Source organism: Triticum aestivum, chromosome 2A (assembly GCF_018294505.1).
Source record: "Triticum aestivum cultivar Chinese Spring chromosome 2A, IWGSC CS RefSeq v2.1, whole genome shotgun sequence".
NCBI classification, from domain to species: domain Eukaryota; kingdom Viridiplantae; phylum Streptophyta; class Magnoliopsida; order Poales; family Poaceae; genus Triticum; species Triticum aestivum.
Window position 1 is genome coordinate 305411116 of NC_057797.1, and position 11112 is coordinate 305422227.

Sequence of the window (11112 nt, forward strand, 5' to 3'; positions counted from 1 at the left end):
CCTTTAGCCGGCCACCAGAAGGTGGCACTTCATCTTGGTGCCTTGAGGGGTGCAGCTAGCCCCGATGTCTTGAAAGGTTATGGGCCTCGGGTTAGCCTACCCGTGGCCCATTACTCGGACACAATCACCTCAATTTACTTGTATAACATGGACAAATTCCACTTTTCTTTAGTACTTAGCAAACTTATCATCTCTACTCTTGTAAAAAACGAGTTGGTGATGATGGTGTGCCTACCATCTTAGAATATAGACCTTCCGATCTATATCTGATGGGTAGAAAGCAAACTATGACAATTTTACAAAAGATACCCGCACCTCTCTCCACATTTCCAGATAAGGCCTTGCCTCGTTCATCCTTATCTCCCACAACCTCATTGCTGAGCAATTAAAAAAGAAGTCTCTAGAAGAAACATGGTGGCCGCTGCCACCTGCCGGCGTTGTCCATCCCCATGCCTCCGCCCAGTACGACCACCAGTCACCACCACGCTCCACTCCTCCTCACCTTATCTCTCATCTTTAATTTTTTCGATGAAATTCTCGAGATACCATTTTTCCGATAAAATTCTCGAGAAATCATTAGTTTTTACACATGGGATTACTCCTGCATGGGTCAATCACAACAGGTGTTTTGTAAAAAAATACATCTTGATGTTCCATGCAATGCACGGGCATGTTGCTAGTAATTGTATAACACAAATCACGAGCAGGAATTGACATTTTTTACACAACCACATTAACATGGCCACGTAAATCACTAGCTAAAGTGTAATACCATTATACTTATATCCCGATGCAAAAGGTTGAGTACATGACCGAAGAGTAGAGTCGCACACACGCACTCCGTCTCTCAGAATCTCACACACACACCAGTTACGTGCCGCCACTTAAGAAGACACGTATGTTACAATTCGTGCACCCGTGGGTACACGTGATGGTGCGCATTTATCTAAGCTAGACGGCGAACCCAAACAATAGCTGCATTCATTCCCCTCCCACCGCCTCTTCTCTGGTCGGCGTCGCCCGGTAGCCATGGCCCGGCGGAAGGTAACGACATACACCATACACCCGCCGGAGCGGCGCTTTAATTTGGAAATTTTAGTGGTCATGCATGCATCTTTTTGTGCTAGCACTCCTATATAAGTACGACCGGTCGTTTCCCACGGACATGCGCGGGTGGTGGAAGAGGAAGGAGAAGGGAAGCGAGCTATGGTGTAACGTTTTTACCACAATTTCTTACGAAACTGAGTGCAATAATAGTGTAGTTTTGCAAACTACCAGTACTACACCTGAAACGGTTCAAAACCAATACCACCACCACGCCTACGTCTGACCACCCTAGCCGACCCAACCCCCCTCCCTTGCCAGCGCACGATTCCCGCGTGAAACATTCAACGTCGCTATAGATCGTCAGTGTCGCATTAATGCCAGGCCAGAGCGGAGGCGACCTCTCCGGCTTTGAAGCAACACGACGGACGCGAGAGCACCGCTTCCCGGTGCACGCGACTGCTCCGCTTCAAGGCTAGCCATAGTTTGGATGAGTCTCCATCATGGGGAACCACACTAGCTGTGATGATATGGACTCCCGCTGCCCACAGTTATGAATCATTCCATCTATGAAGAACACATGGGACTGGAACTATGAGACGGACATGTACCCAGGAGTGGACGTATGAACCTGAGTAATGTAGTGCAGTAAGAGAAGTAGAAAGGCACAAATCTTACATTCTTAAGAAGTTGATCCCCACCACTACCAATTCTGTCCACATGGACAACGTCCACATCAGCTGCATGCCACATCAGTGTTCACATGAGGCTTAACATGCATGTGATGCCATGTCATCCTACCGTTACCATCTCATAGATCTTTTCTTTATCCTGGAAAAAATAGATCTTTTCTTTATCAATAAAATGTTCGATTTAGTGTGCATCGCTCCTCTTCCATCTTCTATAGCCGATGATACACATCGTCTTCCATCTTTCATAACGGACGCAACATCTTCTTATCCTCAACCCCCTGTTTGGTATGCACATCTCCTCACTCCAATCGAAATCTTTAATAACCTCCATCAGCCATCCGCACCACCCAAGCCAGCGGCAATCTCTTCCTCCATGCCACCCAAGACGGAGGTATTCTCTTCATGCGTCCACACAGGTGGTGCCTGCCTTAACCGTCCGTCCGTGCTAGCCAAACCGGCCGCACAACCGCCAGCCACCAATGTCTAAAGTGGCGCTCCTCCATTGACGTAAGTGCGGCCGCCTCGCCGCAACCTCATGGCGCAGCACGCCTTAGTTTCTATGTCCCTCCAAAGCATCTGGATCCATTCCCTTCCTGTAGTATTGTTGTTTGGGATGGCCCTGTGCACCCGCCTCTCTTTGATTTAGATGCAGGCCGGCCGCATGCTGCTGGCAATACGGTAGTTCTTACTCCATTGAACCCAACGAGGTAATCATGCATGTTTCTTCTATGTCTGAGCATTCAGACCCTTAATGTTGCATTCTATTTCCTTCTCCTTCCTTTATTTTTGTTCTCCGGGATGGCCCATCTAGTTGCCTCTCTTGATTCATGTTCAACCTTCCGACTGCCAGCAATTCGGCATTGTTGCTAGATTTTTGCTGCATTTGTATTCTTGTACACATATTAACTCTTTGAATTTTGTGACGAGATAATTCGCTGTAGATTTCTTACGGCTAATGTAGCTACTTCGTAATTATCTCTATACTACACTGCTACTGTCCGGATGTACTAGCAATAACTTGGTTTGTTTGTGTATGCTTGCAGGTATACAGTCCAGTCTCCACTTTCTGTTATATTTTACCCAAAGCAATATGACCTCACACAACAGTGGACTGCTATTGAATCATAATCTCACATGTGAATGATTGACAATTTTTTCTCTAATCTTGATTGGGGCTAGTATTTATAACTGCAAAACTTTGCTCACTTTCATGTTTGTTGCTTGGACTTCTCACACCTGTAATTTGTTTTAATTTATAAATTGTTTTAATTTTCAAACATATCATTCATCAATTATGAAACACTAAAGTAAAGATTGGCTTCAACATTATCTCTGTATTATCCTATGATCGGGGTGTTCTAGCAAGAAAAAGATTTATTCATTTGTGCTTGCATGTATACAATGCACTCTACACATTTTTATATTAACCCATATCAATATGACACAAACACTGACCCTGATAACCTCTCTACACTTGAATAAGGATGTCAAATACAACTGACAAAAGATTTTCCTGTACTGTAATCTTGATCATTGAAAAAATTCAGTCACTTTTAGGCAGGTACTTAACTTAATCTTATTCATCTGAGTTAACTGGTACCTGTTCGCAACATTGTACCAATTTTGTGTCATTGCAAAATAACATGTGCACTTAACTTTTGCTCACTCCTTTTACACCCATGCAATTCTACACATGCTTATTTTTATATACTAATAGGTCACTGCAGGTTGGGTTATCTGTTTGTGAACTTATATTTTTCTTTTAATTCAAACTATGTTTTCTCAATGCTAGCAGAACTCCTTAGATTATACATCTTCAGAGTCTTGTTTTTGCACACGAGAATATATCTTAAGAGCCCATTGTGAGCCATTAACTCCGCAGAAAATGCTAGCTGCCAATACAAATTCTTTAGCTATCAACAGTGTGATCAATAGTATGCACAATCTCACCACACAGAATTTGCTGAGATGCCGGATGCTCTACCTTTGTATTTCCATCGTCCGCACTCCAGGATGAACGCCTCTGAAATCCTCACGTCACTCTTCCATTAGTTCTGCCAAAAAGGCACAGTAGATACATGCACGAAATGAATCTGCTCAAGGATTCTACAAAACGAAAAGTATGTGTAACTATCACAAGGAAATCTCAGGGTGAAGACTATAGTAACCAGCTGCCACATGAACATCACATTATCACTATTGGCTGCATAAAAAAAGTGAATGACACATCCAAGACATTTCCAGCAACGAGGACCCGGCAAAAGGAATTTGATACATATTTGCTCCTCTGCTAATTAACACACATTTATAAACAATATATTTATTCTACATATAACCACATTTATAATTATACTGTACTAAGTACTTGGATTCAATATAACTTTTGTTACTATACACTTCTTAAAATTTTCCCTCAACTCAAACCACGTGTAATTGCATTGCCAACTTACTATGGTTCTCTACGAATATCATGGTATTTTAATCTTTGAATCGTTAACAGATTGGTTCTCTAAAATTCATCCTCAAATACCCGCAGCAACGCGCGGGGAATCATCTAGTAGTATGAACATGCGTGGCGTATAGGCATTTGTCTCTTACTACCACTAAATGTTGTACGTGCAATGCACGGTGATGTTATGGAGTACGTGCCTAAGTACTATACTACTACTATATTAATTGTAGGCATATATTAGGTTTTATATTTGTTTACGTGTATGCCCCGAGACATTCCAACTAGACTTGTCTTTCTCTCCGGGTCGCACTTTGTATAGTTCATACCACTAGTAGTACTACGTGTGGTCTCCGACCCAGAAGCGGAAGAAGTTGAGACACCCTACCACGTTGTTCATGTCCCACTTCTTTCGTTGACGTGTGGGACATCCAGCACGTGCTGTGTTTGGCACTCCTTCATCGTAAGAGTTGAAACGCTAGCATTAATCAAAAACAAAAAATAAATATAAATCAACAATGATACTATACCACGCGGTTTCCTTGCTCCTCGATATCAGAAAGAATACTTCTATTCGCCGACATGTGGGACGTCGACCATCCTGGTCCACTTGCCATGCACGTAGAACTCCAAGGGAGAGTCACCCCGGTCGTCGTGCTACAGTAATAATGACTAATGAGCCGTCAAATCACAGGCCCAACCTTTCCCACTGTGAAGTTGCTCGGACGAAGGAACCATCTTGACATCATTGAATTTAGCTTCTTGAAGAAAACTACTATACCAGCAGTACTGCTAGCTACAGTAGTTACTCCAACAGAGGCCTCCTTTGGTCCATAGGATAGGAATTTTATAGGAATATGAAAATCATAGGAAGTGAGATGACATGTATCTTAATTCCTATAGAGAAAGAGATGTCATTTGATGCATAGGATAGGAATTTTTCCATTGAGTCTAGGCTAATGTACTGGTAATTTCCTCTAAAACCTATAGTAGTAACTCGTACAGGTACATGCTCATAATTAATTAAACAAACGTACGGGCGACACAGACACACACACTAACTACTAGTACTACTACTTCTTACATGATGGTCAGACACCGTCATTCTCCTTCCCGGCTTTGTCGGCGACACCCCACCATGCTTGGATCTTCGCCGACCTCTCCGCAGCAGCGCGTGCATCCTCTTATTTCTTGTGGCGGCGGGCCTCCCTTTTCTTGAGTGCTTTCTAACTTTTCCGCTCCCTCTATGCGGCTTTGGCCGCCTCTTGCTCTACCGCCCATTCATCCATGGCAGCTTCAAATTCCTCCCACGTAGGTGTGAGGTCGTGAGCGGCGACACTGCGGGATGCCATCGCTTCCCTACCATTTTGTGTTCGACCGTGGGCGGTGAGGATCTCGGTGCGGTGGGATGCCATCGCTTCCTTACCGATTAGTGTGCGGCACGGTGGCATAAATGACGTTTGGTGAGAACTATGGGGTGGAATGGCTGGACAACCGTATAGTGCATTGGTTTGTCAAGAGCTCAAGGACAGAAAACGAACGAAATTTGGATTCCCCTTCAATCCTGCTCATTTGTTACCAAGTAAAATGCATTGGCGGTCATCGAACTTGTCTTGATAGCTCACTTTGATCATTGTATACAAGATATGGTGATTATACAGTCAATGGCTCAGCGTATAACTTTGTATTTGTCTGGTTGACCAGTCAAATAGTCCGCATGCGCCTCATCAGCTCATGTTCTTTATCTATCTATCTATATGGGCCTACCTATTAGTGGCGAAAGAAATAAAAACGAAAATTATGCATATGTGAAGAATCAAACCACAGACTCGTCACTTCAATGCACACTCGTCAGCCAAATGAAAATGAAATACTTTGCATTAAATGCACAAACCAATTTTTTTATATTATACGTGATGCACACATTAGCACACACCTTCCATAGAGGCAAGTAGCATGTACGCGTGCAGACACTCACACTCACGTCGTCAAACCATGCTAATGCATGCACATCGCCCTCTCAATCAAAGTCATGCTCATGGCGCAACGCAAACGGCGAGCCCGTCACATGCGCCCCTTGGCGATGCCTGACATTACTGTTTATGCGTTTGCTGGAGGCCTCCGCGAACACCGAGCATGTATTCACCTGGCTCAACACCCACGGTCATACTCGTGACTTGGTGCCTTGCTCATGTATATCATCCATAACAATGACAATCTATAAAACAGCCTAGCTAGAGAGGGTACTATGGTACCTATATATGTATCGTGAGCGACTGATCATAGTGCCAGTACACATGAGTGTGTGTCTGATCGATTCATCCATTATTCGTAAGGTATGCATGGTTGTGTGGTTTCTAATGGTGGTCGTCGAAGGCTAGCTGGCGACAAGAGAGGTTGCATGGACGCCTGGTTGTCAATACATTTTGCATACGCTTCAAAGGCTCGTCATCCATGAGTTCACATTTTACCGCCACGCCAGCGTCTGACCGCCCTGGCCTACCGAACGATCCTACCAAAGATGATATCTTTTGCCCTTTTGCCATTCTTGTTTGAACCTGCTCTTGTGTATTTTAGCCGTAGCTCAGTGTTCATCTTTTGTCAAGCATCTCGAGTAGATCACTGCCATGTGCTTTGTTGATATGTTGGAGTGCAGTAGCTTAGTTTCTTGTTGCATTATAGATGGCATCGTGCTGTTAATCGCGGAATTGTGCCATTATTGTTTTGCTTGCCATTTGCAAACCGTGCATCCGATTCCGGTGATCTTTATATCGATTTCGACCGAAATCAACTCATCTTTCCAGTGGCACGCTTGACATGCCAAGTTGAGGCCTGGTTAAATCTTTTCCTTCCGGAGCATGCATATGCATTGCATATCTCATCCCGCATATCATGTCATGTTTTGCAGCATGTTGCTTGTGCATTGCACCGTGGTTGATTGTTGCTTCCTTCTCTTGTGTTCTTGCTTGGGTAGAGCTGGGACATGATTACGTGATCGAGGAACCCGTTGAGTACGCTTATGAGGATCAAGCTTACGTCAACTCGGAGAACTTTGCAGGCAAGATGACCATACCCTTGAAATCACTTCTATCTTTGCTTGCTAGTTGCTTGCTCTTTCGCTACGCCGCGATACCTAACACTTGCTATATCATGCCTCCCATATTGCCATGTCAAGCTTCTAACCCACCTTTCCTAGCAAACCGTTGTTTGGCTATGTTACCACTTTGCTCGGCCCCTATTATAGCGTTGCTAGTTGCAGGTGAAGATGAAGTTTGTTCCATGTTGGAACATGGATATTGTTGGGATATCATTATTATATCATGTTTACTTTAATGCACCTATATACTTGGTAAAGGGTGGAAGGCTCGACCTTATGCCTGGTGTTTTGTTACACATTTGCCGCCCTAGTTTCCGTCATACCGGTGTTATGTTCCTTGATATTGGGTTCCTTACGTGGTTGGGTTATAATGGGAACCCCTTGAAAGTTCGCTTTGAATAAAACTCCTCCAGCAAGGCCCAACCTTGGTTTTACCATTTGCCACATAAGCCTTTTTCCCTTGGGTTCTGCAGACTCAAGGGTCATCTTTATTTTAAACCCCCCGGGCCAGTGCTCCTCTGAGTGTTGGTCCAAACTAGAGTCCTTTGCAGCGCCACCTTGAGGAAACTTGAGGTTTGGTTTTATTTGTACGAAGTGCTCATCTGGTGGGCCCTGAGAACGAGATACATGCGACTCCTATCGGGATTTGTCGGCACATCGGGCGGCTTTGCTGTTCTTGTTTTACCATTGTCGAGATGTCTTGTAACCGGGAGTCCGAGTCTGATCGGGTGTTTCTGGTAGAAGGAATATCCTTCATTGACCGTGAGAGCTTGTGATGGGCTAAGTTGGGACACCCCTGCAGGGTTTTGAACTTTCGAAAGTCGTTCCCGCGGTTATGGGCAGACGGGAATTTGTTAATGTCCGGTTGTAGAGAACCTGGCACTTAACTAAATTAAAATGAATCAACTGCGTGTGTAGCCGTGATGGACTCTTTTCGGCGGAATATGGGAAGTGAACACTGTTCTTGTGTTATGCTTGATCGTAAGTAGTTTCAGGATCACTTCTTGATCATTTCTAGTTCACGACCGTGCTTTGCTTCTCTTCTCTCTCTCATTTGCGTAAGTTAGCCACCATATATGCTAGTGCTTGCTGCAGCTCCACCTCACTACCTTTTCCTACCCATAAGCTTAAATAGTCTTGATCTCGCGGGTGTGAGATTGCTGAGTCATCGCGACTCACAGATACTTCCAAACAGTTGCAGGTGCCGATGATACTAGTGCAGGTGACGCAACCCAGCTCAAGTGGGAGCTCGATGAAGATCTTGATCGTAGTCTTGTTTCGTTTCAAGTTGATCAGTAGTGGAGCCAGTCGAGGCGATCTGGGACCTAGCATTAGGGGTGGTCTTTCTTTACTTTGGTTCCGTAGTCGGACCTTGATTGTATTCTGGATGATGTAATGCTATATCTATGTATTGTGTGAAGTGGCGATTGTAAGCCAACTCTTTATCTCTTTCTTATTCAGTACATGGGATGTGTTAATATTACCCCTCTTGCGACATGCCTACTATGGGGTTATGCCTCTAAGTCATGCTCCGACACGTGGGAGATATAGCCACATCGTGGGTGTTACAAGTTGGTAATCAGAGCCTTCCCCGACTTAGGAGCCCCTGCTTGATCGACTTGCTGGCGTTCTTGAGTCCAGAAAATGTTTTGAGTCTTATAGGATTATATATATCAAAGAGCAGGATTCTTGTTACTCCTCAGTCCCTTCGTCGCTCTGGTGAGGCCTCCTGGCGTAGAGTTTTGACTTTTCTATTCTCAAATTTCACGATTTTTTTAGGATCACGCGGGTATCTTGGAATCGTTCCGATATTCTTGTGACGAGAACATTGTTCTTGGTGCCTCCTGACATTTAGGGGTTGTGGCAGTGTCCCGGGGATTTGAGCTCTGAGGTGTTGTCGTCACAATTTTATCGTTGCAGTTCTGGATACCTGAGTTTCACCGACATCGAAAATCTCCTTTATGCAGTTGTTGGTGAGATAACCTCGACGCCACCCAGTACTGGGGCAGGAGTTCAGGAGTATTTCCATAACTCGTATAATGGATGCTTTTCGAAGGTTGAGGTAAACTATTTCCAAAGGTTTCTTGGTTATGTGTTGAAGGATGGATACAGCTGGATGTAGGATTTGTTAGTTTCGGTGAGATATTATGCTTCCCCTATATCCCCAACACCCGATTGCATAACCAGAAAGTTTCGGGAGTTTATAAGTGGGAATTCAAGTAGCTCATAGGAATTCTTTCCTACAGACACATGATACGATATGGGATCTATCATACATTTGTTTTTGGCTTATTTTGCAAACCAATCCTTTGTTTTATTTTGAATTGTGGTATTCGAGTTGCTTCAATGTCAAGTTTTGATTCCATACCTTTCCTAAGCCGTGTTCTCATACTCCTATGTGAATACCAATCCTTCATGATAATCGAGATTGTCATGTCCATCCTTTTTCAAATGGCGTGTTTCTCTTCAAGTGGATCCGATCTTTTTCATCCGAAAGATCAACTCTAAGTATTCTCAACGGTGTTCGTTTCATTCGTCCCAAGTTGTCTTTGTTTTTCCCGCCCTCCCATCCCTTTTTCTTCAAGGACTCAGATTTCGTAATCAAGTATCCATCTTATTGATGTGAAGTCTCTCCATTCTTTTCCGCCAATATTCTTATCTGGAGATTCTCAGGAAGATACTAACGAAGCTTCAAGTTTATCAATTTTCGTTCTTTCTTCTCTGATGGGATAAGTCAAGTTTTCGGTGTTGACCATAGTCCCTTCATCGCTTCAAATGCTTTCCCATGCCGGTGCACCTCTTAATCATCCACTCTTGCTATTCTATTGTTCCTGAGTGCTGAAGATATCTCAGAAGGCTCGTCTTGTCATTCAAGATCCATTAAAGCTCTTTTTGAGGATGTTATCTCATTCAAGCCATTTAATTTAACCGGTGCAATCTCCTTTTCAAGTAATCATTCAACAGTGTTTCTTTTGAGTGGGCCCTAACCCACAGGTCTTTTTCCCAGGATCTTACCTAACTCTTGTAATTTTACCGGAGCTATTCTCAAATCTTCTAAAGTTTGACGTAAGGATGAATTATCATCAGTCAAATGCCTTTCTCCATGAACTTTAAAATTCTTTTCATTATTGATTCAACATTATATTCTTCATTATCCCGGAGTATCTCAACAATTCATGGTGGTGTTTCTCAGCGTCATTCTCAACATTCGTGATTCTAGCTTGTTGCCATCCTCTCATAATTGTTTTCGATTGTGGGAATTCTTTTCACCCATCCGGAGCAGTTCAGGAGACTTTTCGGTTTGATTCTCTGAAGCCCATCATTTCAGAATATTTATTCTTTCTCACCTTTCGGATACCATTCTCCAAATCTTACCGGTGCATCATTCAAGTATTCACTAATCATCTCGGGATCTCTTTGTTCACTTGTATCTAAATTCCCTAAAGTATCTTCATTCGTTCTCTAATACTTCCAGGTGTTCCTTTATCTTTTCTTCAATCATTTTTCAATTCTTACGTTTGTTCGTTCAAGATTTCCCTTCCTTCTTTATAATATTAATTTATTCGTTGTCTCAATCCTACCGGTGGTCCATTGAGTTTATGCTCTATCTCTCTTAATCCTTTCAACGAGAATAAGTAGTTTGGCAAACCCATTGCTTTTCATCAATTTAATTGGTGAAGGATACGCATAATGTAATTCTTATTCTTGTTTCATCCAAGTGATTAATTCCTTATTCCGGAGGTTCATCAAAATTCTTGATTTCAATTGTTTCATCTTTTTCTTTTCCCGGAGTTCCAACCTCTATCAGTTATCTCGTCGTGAAGCACCAT

General features: G+C 43.3%; 1 long non-coding RNA gene across 1 annotated transcript; it reads left to right on the plus strand.

Annotated features, from left to right (window-relative positions):
- Window positions 1-1864: 1864 nt before the first annotated feature.
- Window positions 1865-3060, plus strand: LOC123185239 (uncharacterized). The gene is made up of 2 exons (XR_006493248.1): window positions 1865-2443; window positions 2780-3060. It is a non-coding gene; the product is annotated as an uncharacterized lncRNA (long non-coding RNA).
- Window positions 3061-11112: the final 8052 nt, after the last annotated feature.